Genomic DNA, 14,149 nt, shown 5'->3' on the forward strand with positions numbered 1-14,149 from the left:
CTCTTTAGAATGTTCAATCCCATTTTACTATCTAAAGAGAGAAATAGAAGAGTCTTAAAAACTCATTGGCAGACAAAGAGATGGTTTGATAATAATTGTAGGACAGCAAAAATATCAATGGAAATGACTCTACAAATTTTTTAAGGAAACGTTACCCAAATGCATGTGCCTCCTTGCTTCAAGCTAGAAGGGAATATAAAGCATTATTGAAAACAAAGAAGCAGCAATTTACGAGATCCACATGGAATAGGATAATCGTGGCAGCCAACAAGGAGTCTGGTATATCTCTTTGGCGACTAATTACTCCAATGCTGAAGCCAAAAAGTGTTGTTGGATCATCTGTATCTGTGGTAAATTGGGAAAAACATTTTAAAAATCTTTACAAGAAGCATGAACATGAACCAGATCTGAACTTTGAGATCCATCTTGCAAAGTTTACTGAATGGGAACCTGTTACTTACAAGGAAGTCATAACGCTGATCAACAGGCTTAAATTGAGGAAATCTCCTGGGATAGATGCAATTCTTGCAGAGCTTTTTAAGATAGACCTGATCTGATGGGCACGGGTACTCGCACCCTTCTTTACACTGATTAATAAGTTCAGAATTATCCCAAGTGCTTGGAAATATTCTTGGTAGCACCCATATATAAGAAAGGGGACAGGACAGACCCGAGTAATTATCAACCAATCAGACTTTTAACAGTGATTGGCAAGATGTATGCATCTCTATTGCAAGAGAAACTGCTTGATTGGATAGAACAGGAGAAGATACTAGGAGACGAGCAAACGGGGTTCAGGAAAGGCTACTCTTGTATTGATCATTGCTTTACTTTGGCATCATTGATAAGTAAATATCAATGCTAAGATGCCCTGCTCTGGGCCAGGCTATCTTAGAGATCGCCTACTCCCGTACAATCCGGCTCGTCCTCTCAGGTCATCAGAGAAGGCCTTTCTACAAGTGCCGCTGCCTAAGGAGGTACGTGGGGCGGCGGCAAGAAATAGGGCCTTCTCAGTAGTGGCATCAACGTTGTGGAACTCCCTTCCCCTTGACTTGAGAATGGCTCCCTCTCTTGAGACTTTTCGGCGAGGCCTGAAGACCTTGTTGTTTAACCAAGCCTTCTGACTTCATGGCCTTTTTAACATCTTTTATACATCTTTTAGTTGCTTTTTACAGGCCTGATTCATCTGCTGTTTTATGCTCTTTTATTCTGACTTTTATCTGACTACTGTTTTTATGGGTTCTGCCAATGTGTTTTTAATATGTTTTTATCTGTTTGTGAAATTATGTTTTAATCTCTTTTATATGTTGTTAGCCACCCTGGGTCCCTTTGGGGAGAAGGGCGGGATATAAATAAAGTTTTATTATTATTTATTATTATTAAATATGCATTAAATGTTCCTGGCACCTTATATGCAGCATTTATAGATCTAAGAGCCGCCTTTGACTCAGTGTCTCATGCAAGACTCTGGAATAAATTGAATTCTACATCTATGCCTAAAAGATTGTTAAAATTAATAATGAATTTATATACTGGAAATTCCTTATATGTTAAATTCATTATTAATTTTAACAATCTTTTAGGCATAGATGTAGAATTCAATTTATTCCAGAGTCTTGCATGAGACACTGAGTCAAAGGCAGCTCTTAGATCTATAAATGCTGCATATAAGGTGCCAGGAACTAAACAAAGCTCCAACTAAACAAAGATGGAGCTATTTCTCACCCCATATCTGCTGAAAAGAGGGGTTAGGCAGGGATGTGTTCTTGTGCCACATTTATTTAATCTCTATCTCAATGACTTTGTTCCTAAATTACTTGATTTAGATATACATGCACCATGCTTAGATAACAAACCAGTTCCTGCCTTATTATATGCTGATGATCTTGTTCTATTGTCCAGAACTCAGATTGGTCTTAAACATGCCATTAAAGCATTTATTGCTTACTGTAGTGAAGAACTATTAGAAATAAATGAGGATAAATCTAAAATAATGGTTTTTACCAAATTAATAAGAAGGACCAATGAAAGATGGAAAATTGGCCCATATAAGTTGCAGCTGGTTAATGAACTTCGCTATCTTGGAGTAGTGTTCCAATCTAACCTTGCATGGTCCAAACATATACAGTAGCTTAAAGGGAAAATTGAATTGATGGTACTAGCGTTGAGAAAATTATTTTACATCAAAGAAGGACAGTACGTGTCAGCACTCCTAAAGGCATATAAAGCAATGGTATTGCCATGTATGTTATATGGCTCACCGATCTGGTTTTTGGGACCAGTAGAATAGCTTGAGCAACTCCAGCAAGTCTTTTTTCGGAAGCTTTTAGCCCTAGCCCCATGCATAGCCTCTGAAGTTATACGGTTGGAATTGGAACTTCCAAAGATTTCAACCTTGATTTGGAAAGCTATTATCGGATTTAAATACAATTGCTGAAAATCTTCCTATTTTCACAAAACTAGCAGCACAAGAACACTGCTGGGTAAAATGGAATAACAACGTTAATATGAAAATATGTGAGCTGGGCCTACAGTCACTAGAAAAATTCAGTGGAAGAAGCCATTCACTGCTTGTTGAAAAGTTGTTAATTCAAGATTGGGATTGCCTTCTAAGGGAGGCTAAGCATAAATGCTCCCCTTCTTATTTCGGAATTACATTTCCCACTAAATTTTCTTTACCCATTTATTTTTATGTACTGACGGTTCCCAAGTTGAGGCGTGCTTATGTGATTGCACGATGCAATGCTTTACCAACGGCCCAAATGAAGGGTCATTTTCAAAGGATTTCTCCTGAGCAGCATTATTGTGATTGTCCCTTAACATATCTTTTTCCGATGCCCAAAATATGCAGCAAGGAGAGATCAAGTCTTAAAGAAATGGATACATAAATTTTCTATGTTTTCGGACTCTTTAAGACTGTAATTACTGTTAAGTAGTCTTTGCAAAGAGTATGTTGTGGATATAGCCAAATTCTGTTTCTATGTGGTTTTAAACTCTGGTTTTAAGATTTTAGATAAACAGGTGTATGGCTTATGTGCTGATCAACCTAATAAACTTGAACTTGATCAGCAACTGCTTGGCAGCCCAATCCTATCCAACTTTCCAGCACCGGTGCAACTGCAATGCAGCCCCAGGGTAAGGGAACAAATGTTCCCAAACCTTAAGGAGGCCTCTGTGACTGCACCCCCAACATAGGAAGCAGTGCATATCCCATAGGCCCAGCAGCACCGGCACTGGGAAATTGGATAGGATTGGGCTGTGAGAGTGTTAGGAGGGTTCTTCTGTATTTTAGATTAATTTTTAAGCTTATACTTATTGTAAATGTTTGATTTACTTAATTACTGTAATTTAATTTTTTTTTGTACGAGGGATGTTAAAAATTTTCTTGCTTGATGATGTCACTTCCGGCCATGACACCACTACCAGGTTAATGACATCATTTCCTGTGAGTCCCAACACACTGTCATTCCAAAAAGTTCAACACACCGTCATTCTAAAAAGCTCAATGCTAAAAAGCTTGAGACCACTGCTCTAATGTATTTATATGGTCTTCATGCTATTCTTATATTTTTTTCATGTATTATGAGCTGCCTTGAGGGCATTTGTGCAGAAAAGCAATGTATACATCAAATAAATAATAATTGGGGACAGGATTTGAAATAAAGTAGGAAGACTGGAATGTAATTACAATGTGACTAGCAGAAATTTAATACTTCTGCACGGGAAACTATAAGTGCAGAAGGCAAAGTCCACAGATTATGGCTATTTTGAACTTGCTGCCATAGAGTAGTTAGCGTTTATATAGTGCTTTAAGAGTGCTGCTTACCTACTCCAGTCAGGCCTCTTGTAGCTTTGTAAACTCCAAGGCAAACAGTATATTAACTAATGCAGCCAGACCTCACAGGCTCCCCCCCCCCCCATTATTTGACTGTCTGTTGAATAACTTGCAGTGGCACAGCAGTCCTGCTGGAAGGAGATAGTTGGTAACCCTGCCTGTGTGTTTCAGATGCTGTACTATCACTGATAGTACAATAAAACACTTGATTGCATCACACTCATCATTGTTATCCCTTCTACCCACTCTAGTTGTTCCTTACAGCCACTGGCCTCAGAATGGGATTATAAAGTGGGGGGGGGGGGAGAGAAGGACCTCTCTCTTCTCAGGGTCTGCAGTATCCTCACTCTGTAACTTCTTGGGCTCTGAGGGCTCTTACAATTACAAAGTTTGTTAGCAACTAAATTTGATCCAGTGGCTTTATCAGCTTCTGAATCACCTGTACTTTATAAATACTTATTGAGACGACTGAGGAAAAGAAGCCTACAATATTGGTGTATAAGTATCTGATGTTGCTTAACAAATATGATAGTCAAAGATTTAGAGAGATGTGGAATACAAAGCTGGAATGCCCTGTTTCATGTAACCAGTGGGAAAAGGCTTTATTCACTATAACTGCAATATCTGTGGATCTTAAACTGTGATTAATTCAGCAAAAACTTTTTTTTAGACTTTATGGGACACCACAACACAACTTTACAATAAAGAGTTTACTAAAGAATCAAGTTGTTGGTGTTGTGGTACATCTGAAGCATCATTTAGGCACAAGATACAATCTTGCACAGAGATAAAATCCTTTTCAGAAGTTATTTGCTTTGTTAATTTTGAATCACCACAAACATTGACATTTGTAGATACTTAGGCCCTTTTGAGTTATTTACCTATTTCATGGAAACTAACTTCAGGACAACCCAAAATTGACTCTCTGTGCTCTTACCATAGCCAGAAGATTTACTGTATATTGAAGCACTGGAAAGATAAGTGCCCTCCCACTACACTTCAATGGACTGAGGACCTTTTAACTTTATCAATATTTTATCACATGATTTACAGAAGACAACTACATAATGGATTTATTTTTGGATACTTGGAAGCCTTTTTTTAGAAAGTTGTATATAGATTAATAAAATCTTTTTGATAGGTTGCTTACTGATATATTTTGCAATCTGTATTTCATACACATCTATGTTTTATTTCTCCTTTTCTTTTGGTTATGTTTTCATTGCTGTTATTGTTTTGTTTTTTCTTTTAAATCCACCAATAAAAGAGAATGAATTTAAAAATTCTTTTTAAACATAAAAAAATTCCTGTTATTCCAGCTGGCTGGTACCCCTAAGCCTACTCAGAAGCCAGCCTCATTTTGTTGAATGAACATTTCTACCAGGTAAATGTATACAGTAATGCCCCAATTTACAACAGATCTCAGAACTAGAACACAGTAGAAGGCCTGGCTGTGCATGCTTAGGACCCTAGTAAGATTTGTCTTCTCCTTCATGAGCCTACCCATTTATTAAGATTATTATCTGAGGCGCTTCAGCTCATCTTTGGGAGCTCCCACCATCAGAAATCAGGAGGGTGATTAGTGGGGAATTTGTCTTTACAGCTACAGTACCTATTTATGGAACACTCTTCCTAAGGAGATGCCTGATGCCAAAATTAATAGCCTTCCATTCTCTCTGAGCAGAGACCCACATTAAATTTTTGTAATGACATGGTTATTTTGCTGTTCTTTGTTACTGGTGTTATCTTATATACTTAAATAGAACTGACATCTTTAGAACATCAGTTCCCAAAGACCTACTTGGACTTTGGGATTGCAGTAAGGATTCGTGGGGGTGGAAGAGGCCCCAACAGCACGACAGCTGTCATGGTGGTGCCAGGATCTTGGATTTTTTCATACCAAGTGGTGGAGTAAAATATTTTTTAAAAATAAATGCACTGGTTCCATTGGCAAACATAGCGGTCACACCACTTAGTGTGAGAAGATCCAAGTACAGATTTCTCTTGTTGGATAGAAAGTATACTTTACATTTCTGGATGTTATAGAAGGAAGGAAGAAAAAGAGGTGGGCAGAGGAGAAGAGAAAGGAAATCTTATTACGTGAAATTTACGTGAAATTTTATTCACGTTATAAAAGAGAAAAGGGAAAAAAAAGGAAGAAAGAGGGTCCAAGAATCTGATAATAGTACTGGAAGTAGAGAGAAAACATCAGTCAGAGCAAGGGAGGTAGTGAGGGGAGAGTATAAGATGGAAATTCCTACTAGTTTTTGTTAATTCTCCTGAAAAGGACCACAAAATTTTCACCAGTGCTACAGAGTCACCAGTGCTACAGAGAACAGCAAGGATGACTTAGGAAGAAAGGCATGGTGAACAATTATTAGAGGGAGCATAACATGAATGGCAAGTAGCAGATGTGATGTGAGAGATGGCACAGGGGAGAAAGTGAGAGGTTGAGGAATCAGAGGGATTATCAGTGTGAACGCTGAAGTCCCCAAGGATAAGGGTGACTGACAGCACAGAGACAAGCAAGCTTCAAAGTCAGAGAGAAAAGAGTCATCAAAGCCAGGGAGAAGGATTGGGGGGGAGGGAAGTGAACCATGTATATTTGGAAGTGTGGTGTGATAAAATACAAAGTAAACAACTGTGTAAACAATCTACCTTGTGGTAGACTGTATTCCACTCTTGTGTTACTTAGAAAGCCTTTTTGAAACCACAACTGCAACACATATACTGTCATCATAAGATCGCCAGAAGTAAATCTTACTGCATTTGATGGGACCTCTTCCCTAATAAATGTGCACAGAATTTTAGTTGTAGACTCTGAACAGAAGCCTCCATTGGATAAACTCTTTGACATACTTAACAGTCAAACAATCAGTCACATGACAGCAAATAATGCCATACTTCTCGGCTCTTGAAAGATAAATTACTCCTGCCATGTTGCATACAACACAAAGGCTACAATCCTAACCACACTGTCCTGAGCGTAAGCCCCGTTGAACAAAATAGGACTTACTTCTGAGTAGACCTGGTTTGGATTGTGTCCTAAATCACATGGAAAAAGGTACTAAGTGAACTGTTGCGTACAAGACTCTTAAAATACATTTTGAACAATCAAATTCACCAAATTTCATATGGTATTTACCAGAATTCAGGAGTCTTGAACCTGCATAGCCATTCAACACAGCTATTTAATCTTTATTGCAAGAAAATGTTTCAGTTGCAGCAGATGTTGATGAGGCCATCTGGAAGAAGTAGTGACAGGACAAATAAGTAAAATGTAGTAGTTGTTCTTTATGGCTCCCAGAAGAGCTTTAACTAAAATGTCCTTTTAATTTAAAAGCATCTGGAGCTATTTATCACAAACAGTTTAACAACGCTATTGCTTGCTACGGGGAAAATATAGAACAGTATTGACTACAAATGCCTGTAGTGTCACCACTGGGAAGGGAGAACCTAAGTTAACAGTGGCTTCTGATTCTTTCTTGAATGTCCCTACGTTAGTATCTACAACAGTGATTATAATCATCACACTAGCTGAGACATATTTCTGTAAATGTATGAGTTAAGCAGGTAGTTCATGCTAAGAAGCTGAAATCCCCCAAGAGTTAAGAACCACCAAAGGTATGAAGAACCAAAGGTATGCCCTGCTGGGCAAAGAGGTACTTTTTCTAGTGATGCTTGTCTTGTATTTAGCTAGGGGAGAGTGACCATCTCTTTCCTGCCTGTGTAAACCGCCTTGAATAAAGTCTTGAATAAAGACCAAGAAAGGCGGTATATAAATACTGTATATTATTATTATTTATTATTTCCGTTCCAGCACAATGTCTATTCTAGTGACTGTTCCTCGTGCTTCTTCTGCATCTTTTTTAGATTGTGCGTTGCTTTAGAAGAAGGAGCCATGTATTTGATTTACTCTGTAAAACACTTTGTAAACTTTTTTTGGTTGAAATGCAATATACTGGTAATTCTCGATTTGAACAGTCTTATTTTACCCATTTTTGAAATAGTACAACTGAAAAAAATTAATAACGAAAGTTCGATTTATGTGGGCTCATTTTTAAAACAACACAGTTGGGATTAGTGCAAGAATCATAAACAGCTTCTTCTGAAGCTGCTAAAGTTGAAGTCTGGAATGGCTCAAGGCAAGGTCTATTCCAGGCAAGAAGAATCTATTCCAGCCTGCCTGCTGGCCAGATGACACTGGGGGGAAAAAACTCAAAAGAGGAAGAAAGAGACATGGCACTGCAGCCAGAGTCCTGAGAGCTGAGTGAAGTCCCTCCAGGATTCAAGTAGAAGCATGGGAGTGGTTGAAGCTTTGAGGAGGGGTGGGGGTGACTCATTCATGGCATTTAAGAACAATGCACAGAAAAAGCCCCAGCACCAAACTTGATTGCTGTGCTAGTGAGCCACCAGTGTCAGCAGCCTCACTCTCAGCAGCTTGCCTCTGCAATCATCAGTCATCAATGTGAGTGCTCATGGTCTGTTCCCAAACCCCTGTAGATCCCTGTGTTTTCTATGGGAAAGTTGTTTTTCATTTATGTGTTTTCAAAATATGCACCATTTTGCATGAACATAACCCCTGCATAAATTGAGAGCTACCTGTAGAAATAAATAATAATAATAATAATAATAATAATAATAATAATTAATAAATAGTAGTAGTAGTAGTTATTAAGTGCACATGTTCTTTTGCTCCTCATCTATAAGCAGCAAATGTTTATATATGTTATACATATGTAAGTATATCTGACAACTGGTTCCCTTTCTGTTCAACTTGACGAAGAATTCTGTGAAACCTGAAATCTTGCAATAGTGGAAACTGATTTAATTTAATTTCCATCTTGTATCTGCGAAGATGTATAGCACAGAAGAGGAAACAAACAAATTAGAATGAAGTTAGGAAGTGACAAAACTATAACAGAACTGCTGGCCTGGGGGATAAATATATTTCCAGAAAAAAAATCGAGTGAAGGTTAATTAAACAATATTTGACAGCTCAATTTCATATGCCAGCACATACTGAACACTGCAATGTATCAAGTAATTTTTAGCATGCCATAGGTTTACCATATGTTCAATAAATTATTCAACTCATCAATTAATATTTACACACTGAAACCTCCTACTACAGAAGGAGTACACATTTGGGGAAGAATTCACCAAGAAAAGATAAATCTGGATTTGGTTTTGCTTTGGCATATATTTCAGAATCCTGCTGTGCACAAAGTTATTATCCTAGTTATAGTACCTAAGGCAGATGGCTAAGCATATTCATATTTCTTTTTATGCTTTATTCTTTGAAGACATGAATAGGAATGGATTAGAGATTGATTTAATGGAAGTTTAAAAATAGAACTTATTTAATAGGATATGAAAACCTATCTAGGTTAAAGAAAATCTTCACTTTCCAGCAATCACTATATAGTGCATATTCCTAGACTCTACAATGGAGAAAAAATTAGATCTTTGTTGCTAAGCAATTTAAAGCATTTGTCCTTTAAACAATAAAAGGAACTGTAATTCCACTGGAATAGCTTTTCAGGAGGTCATGATGTCCTTGAACATTGTATGCTTATCATCTCAGTCTGTTTGTCTTGTCCAGTAAGGACACAACAGACAAACCTCAATCTAAACCTTTTTAGATTCTCCAGTACAGTTAATGATGCCTTTTCCCAAAATACTTGGAAATCAATGAGAGCTATAGAATACTTCTGACATCTCACCTATTATTGATTAAAATTCCTTTTAGCATTTAATGTCTGTGAAATATCCAGAATCCTTTCTTACTATCAAAAGCTTATCCAGCTTTTCAACTCCATTTTCACATGTATGAATATTGCCTTAGCCACCAAAGTAGTCATAACCATGTATTAATCAGCATCTTTTTTATACTTATATTTCTGTCTCTCTTCACACTCACTCCTCAATTTGTATATAGAGCTTTTCCAAGCAAAACTAAGATATTATTAAAGTTGTGCTGAGATATAAAATAAGAATTTCCCCTTTCAACAAGGCTGTGTCTTCCACAATTAGGAGAGGAATAGAGATGCCATCTCTGAAATCCAAATGATACCGAGGAATTAATAAACACTAATTTTTTAAAAAGCACCTTCTTGGATTTTTTTTTTGTCATCATCAATCTCCAGGAAGTTTTAATAGGTCTGACTTACAGAACGTGTATTGCTTGGATAAAAATACTAAGGTTTTAAAGCACTGTCTCTGTGTGTTAAGAAAAAGGAAGCATGTTGTTTCTTATTAAAATCAGTATCCAATTCAAATACCTCCAGAAATGTGCACATGTAAGGCATATAAACACAGAGTACTGGGCATGGGGGGAGGGAAGATGCTAAAATGTGCTCACAGAGGACACCATTCTTAGAAGACACATGCATCTGGATCTTCAGTCCCCACTAGCGAAGACCAGAACAAGATATGCAGTCTGTTCACCAGACTTCCCATTGTGCGTTCTAGAGCAGTGTTTCTCAACCAGTGGTACAGATACCACCAGTTGTACTTGAGGTAGTGTCTGGTGGAACTTATAGGACCCCTGGACACCTGTCACCCAGCAGTGAGACCAGAAGCACGATGCAACAAACAGCAGTAGGAGGCTCAGTTTTCCCACACTCGAAAAAGTCCTCACGTCCACCCTGAGCCTCTTACTGGTGTCTGTCATGTCGCATCTGGACTCCCAACCCAGAAGCAATGTCATTGTGATGTCACTACCAGTTACTTCCAGTGTTACTTCAAATAGGTGGACCGTGTGAAATGGCACAACGCTGAGAAACACTGTTCTAGAGTGCTCAACTGGAAAAGACACTTAAATAAAAATAAAGGTATCTCTCTCTCTTTTTAAGAAAATTTGTCTTGTTTCCAATAGCAAAGCACAACTTTTACTGAAATTTTGTATTGGCAACCTTCAGTCTCGAAAGACTATGGTATCGCGCTCTGAAAGGTGGTTCTGGCACAGCGTCTAGTGTGGCTGAAAAGGCCAATCCGGGAGTGACAATCCCTTCCACACCGGGAGCAAGTGCAGTCTGTCCCTGGTCTGTCTCCCTGGCAATGGGCCTTCCTTCTTTGCCTCTTAGCCTCAGACTGTTGGCCAAGTGTCTCTTCAAACTGGGAAAGGCCATGCTGCACAGCCTGCCTCCAAGCGGGCCACTCAGAGGCCAGGGTTTCCCACTTGTTGAGGTCCATCCCTAAGGCCTTCAGATCCCTCTTGCAGATGTCCTTGTATCGCAGCTGTGGTCTACCTGTAGGGCGCTTTCCTTGCACGAGTTCTCCATAGAGGAGATCCTTTGGGATCCGGCCATCATCCATTCTCACGACATGACCAAGCCAACGCAGGCGTCTCTGTTTCAGCAGTGAATACATGCTAGGGATTCCAGCATGTTCCAGGACTGTGTTGTTTGGAACTTTGTCCTGCCAGGTGATGCCGAGGATGCGTCGGAGGCAGCGCATGTGGAAAGCGCTCAGTTTCCTCTCCTGTTGTGAGCGAAGAGTCCATGACTCGCTGCAGTACAGAAGTGTACTCAGGACGCAAGCTCTGTAGACCTGGATCTTGGTATGTTCCGTCAGCTTCTTGTTGGACCAGACTCTCTTTGTGAGTCTGGAAAACGTGGTAGCTGCTTTACCGATGCGCTTGTTTAGCTCGGTATCGAGAGAATGAGTGTCGGAGATCGTTGAGCCAAGGTACACAAAGTCATGGACAACCTCCAGTTCATGCTCAGAGATTGTAATGCAGGGAGGTGAGTCCACATCCTGAACCATGACCTGTGTTTTCTTCAGGCTGATTGTCAGTCCAAAATCTTGGCAGGCCTTGCTAAAACGATCCATGAGCTGCTGGAGATCTTTGGCAGAGTGGGTAGTGACAGCTGCATCGTCGGCAAAGAGGAAGTCACGCAGACATTTCAGCTGGACTTTGGATTTTGCTCTCAGTCTGGAGAGGTTGAAGAGCTTTCCGTCTGATCTGGTCCGGAGATAGATGCCTTCTGTTGCAGTTCCAAAGGCCTGCTTCAGCAGGACAGCGAAGAAAATCCCAAACAAGGTTGGTGCAAGAACACAGCCCTGCTTCACTCCGCTTCGGATGTCAAAAGGGTCTGATGTGGAGCCATCGAAGACAACAGTGCCCTTCATGTCCTTGTGGAAAGATCTGATGATGCTGAGGAGCCTGGGTGGACATCCAATCTTGGGGAGAATCTTGAAGAGGCCGTCTCTGCTGACCAGGTCGAAAGCCTTTGTGAGATCTATGAAGGCTATAAAGAGTGGCTGTCGTTGTTCCCTGCATTTCTCCTGCAGTTGTCTAAGGGAGAATACCATATCAGTGGTGGACCTGTTGGCTCGGAATCCACACTGCGATTCTGGATAGACGCTCTCTGCAAGTACCTGGAGCCTCTTTAGTACAACTCGGGCAAACAGCTTTCCTACTACGCTAAGGAGATGCCGCGGTAGTTGTTGCAGTCACCCCTGTCACCTTTGTTCTTGTACAGCGTGATGATGTTTGCATCCCTCATGTCTTGAGGTACTCCACCTTCTCTCCAGCAGAGACAGAGGATTTCATGCAGCTCATTGACGATGATCTCTTTGCAGTATTTTAGGACTTCAGCAGGGATGCTGTCTTTTCCAGGTGCCTTGCCAAAGGCAAGGGAGTCCAGGGCCACGTGAAGTTCTTCTAGGGTTGGTTCACTGTCAAGCTCTTCCAGCACAGGCAGGCACTCAATGTTGTTCAGTGCTTCTTCGGTGACTACATTTTCTCTGGAATATAGCGCAGAGTAGTGCTGCACCCAGCGTTCCATCTGCTGCGCCCGATCCTGGATGACCTCGCCTGTGGCAGACTTCAGAGGGGCAATTTTCTTCTGTGTTGGACCTAGGGCCTGCTTGATACCATCATACATCCCCTTGATGTTGCCCGTGTCAGCTGCTATCTGTATCTCGGAACAGAGCTGGAGCCAGTAGTCGTTAGCACATCTCCTGGCAGTCTGTTGGACTTTGCTGCGAGCAGTTCGGAGGACCTGCAGGTTGCGCTCACTGGGACAGGCCTTGTATGCTGCTTGAGCTCTCCTCTTTTCCTCAATGACTGGTGTCAACTCCTCAGAGTGGGCTTCAAACCAGTCTGCCGCCTTGTTGGTCTTCTTGCCGAATATGGACAAGGCGGTGTTGTAAACGGTATTCTTGAAATGTTCCCATCTGTTGGATGCGTTTGCGTTGGCCGGGCCTGGAAGAGATTCCTCAAGCGCTTGTGCAAATTCCTCCACTTTTCTCTGATCCCGGGTCTTGCTGGTATCAATGCGAGGTCTTCCTTCCTTTTTCGTGTGATACAGTCGCTTTGTTTGCAGTTTCACTCTGCTGCACACCAGGGAGTGGTCAGTGTCGCAGGCAGCACCATGATAACTGCGTGTGATCTTGATGCTGGGAAGGCTGGAGCGTCTGGTGAGGATCAGGTCGAGCTGGTGCCAGTGCTTTGATCTTGGATGTCTCCAAGAGACTCTATGTTGGGGCTTTGTGTTGAAGAACGTGTTGCTGACACAGAGACCGTGATGACAGCAAAACTCTAGCAGGTGTTGGCCATTTTCGTTCATCCTCCCAGTGCCAAACTGACCTAAGCAAGTGGGCCATGAACTGTTATCAGCACCAACTCTAGCATTGAAATCGCCGAGGATGAACAATGGCTCTTTTACAGGGATTTTCTTGACAGTGGTGGCCAGGTCATCATAGAATTTGTCTTTGGCTTCTGCTGGAGACGACAGAGTCGGTGCATAAGCACTGATGAGAGTGATAGGTCCTGCTGATGACTGGAGCTGCAGGGACAAAATTCTTTCACTTCCCACAGTAGGTGGGATGATGGATTTCAGCAGGGTATTTCTGACCGCAAAGCCAACGCCATGTTCCCTGGTTTCGTTTGGTGGTTTTCCCTGCCAGAAAAATGAGAAATTTCTCTCCTTGACAGATCCGGAATCTGGCAGCCTAGTCTCTTGAAGGGCGACGATGTCCATCTGCAGTCTGCTCAGCTCCATGTTGATGACAGCTGTTTTGCGTGCGTCGTCTATTTCTTGCAGGTCATCAGAGAAGCCAGGTGTCATTGTCCTAACGTTCCAGGTGCCCAGCTTTAGGGCAGGAGTTTTCTGTTTTCTGTTGCATGGTGCAGAGTTGTCGATCCGCTTGTCGGTTTTCACCCTAAACCCCACGCACCCCATGAGGTTAACGGACCGTGGCGAGGCAACACCTTACTGGCTGGGGACTGCCCAGCTTAAGGCGGGCGGTAGCTGCCCAATGAGATGCAATGATCTCTCCCACCGTCGGAAGCAGCCCCTGGCG

At 41.2% G+C, this 14,149-nt stretch overlaps 1 protein-coding gene across 6 annotated transcripts in view; it reads right to left on the reverse strand.

Annotated features, from left to right (window-relative positions):
* The window catches only part of LOC136644780 (kinectin-like), a 47,634-nt gene that overhangs the window by 30,169 nt on the left and 3,316 nt on the right, over positions 1-14,149 (reverse strand). For 4 of the 6 annotated variants that reach the window (XR_010794111.1, XM_066620917.1, XM_066620913.1 and 1 more), the window contains exon 1: positions 6,981-7,071. The exons of the other annotated variants lie outside the window; for them this stretch is intronic. The gene's annotated coding sequence lies outside the window, so the exon portion shown is untranslated. Of the gene's footprint in view, positions 1-6,980; positions 7,072-14,149 lie in introns of those variants that run through there. 6 annotated transcript variants of the gene reach the window in all.

Source organism: Tiliqua scincoides, chromosome 3 (assembly GCF_035046505.1).
Source record: "Tiliqua scincoides isolate rTilSci1 chromosome 3, rTilSci1.hap2, whole genome shotgun sequence".
Classification (NCBI taxonomy): Eukaryota; Metazoa; Chordata; class Lepidosauria; order Squamata; family Scincidae; genus Tiliqua; species Tiliqua scincoides.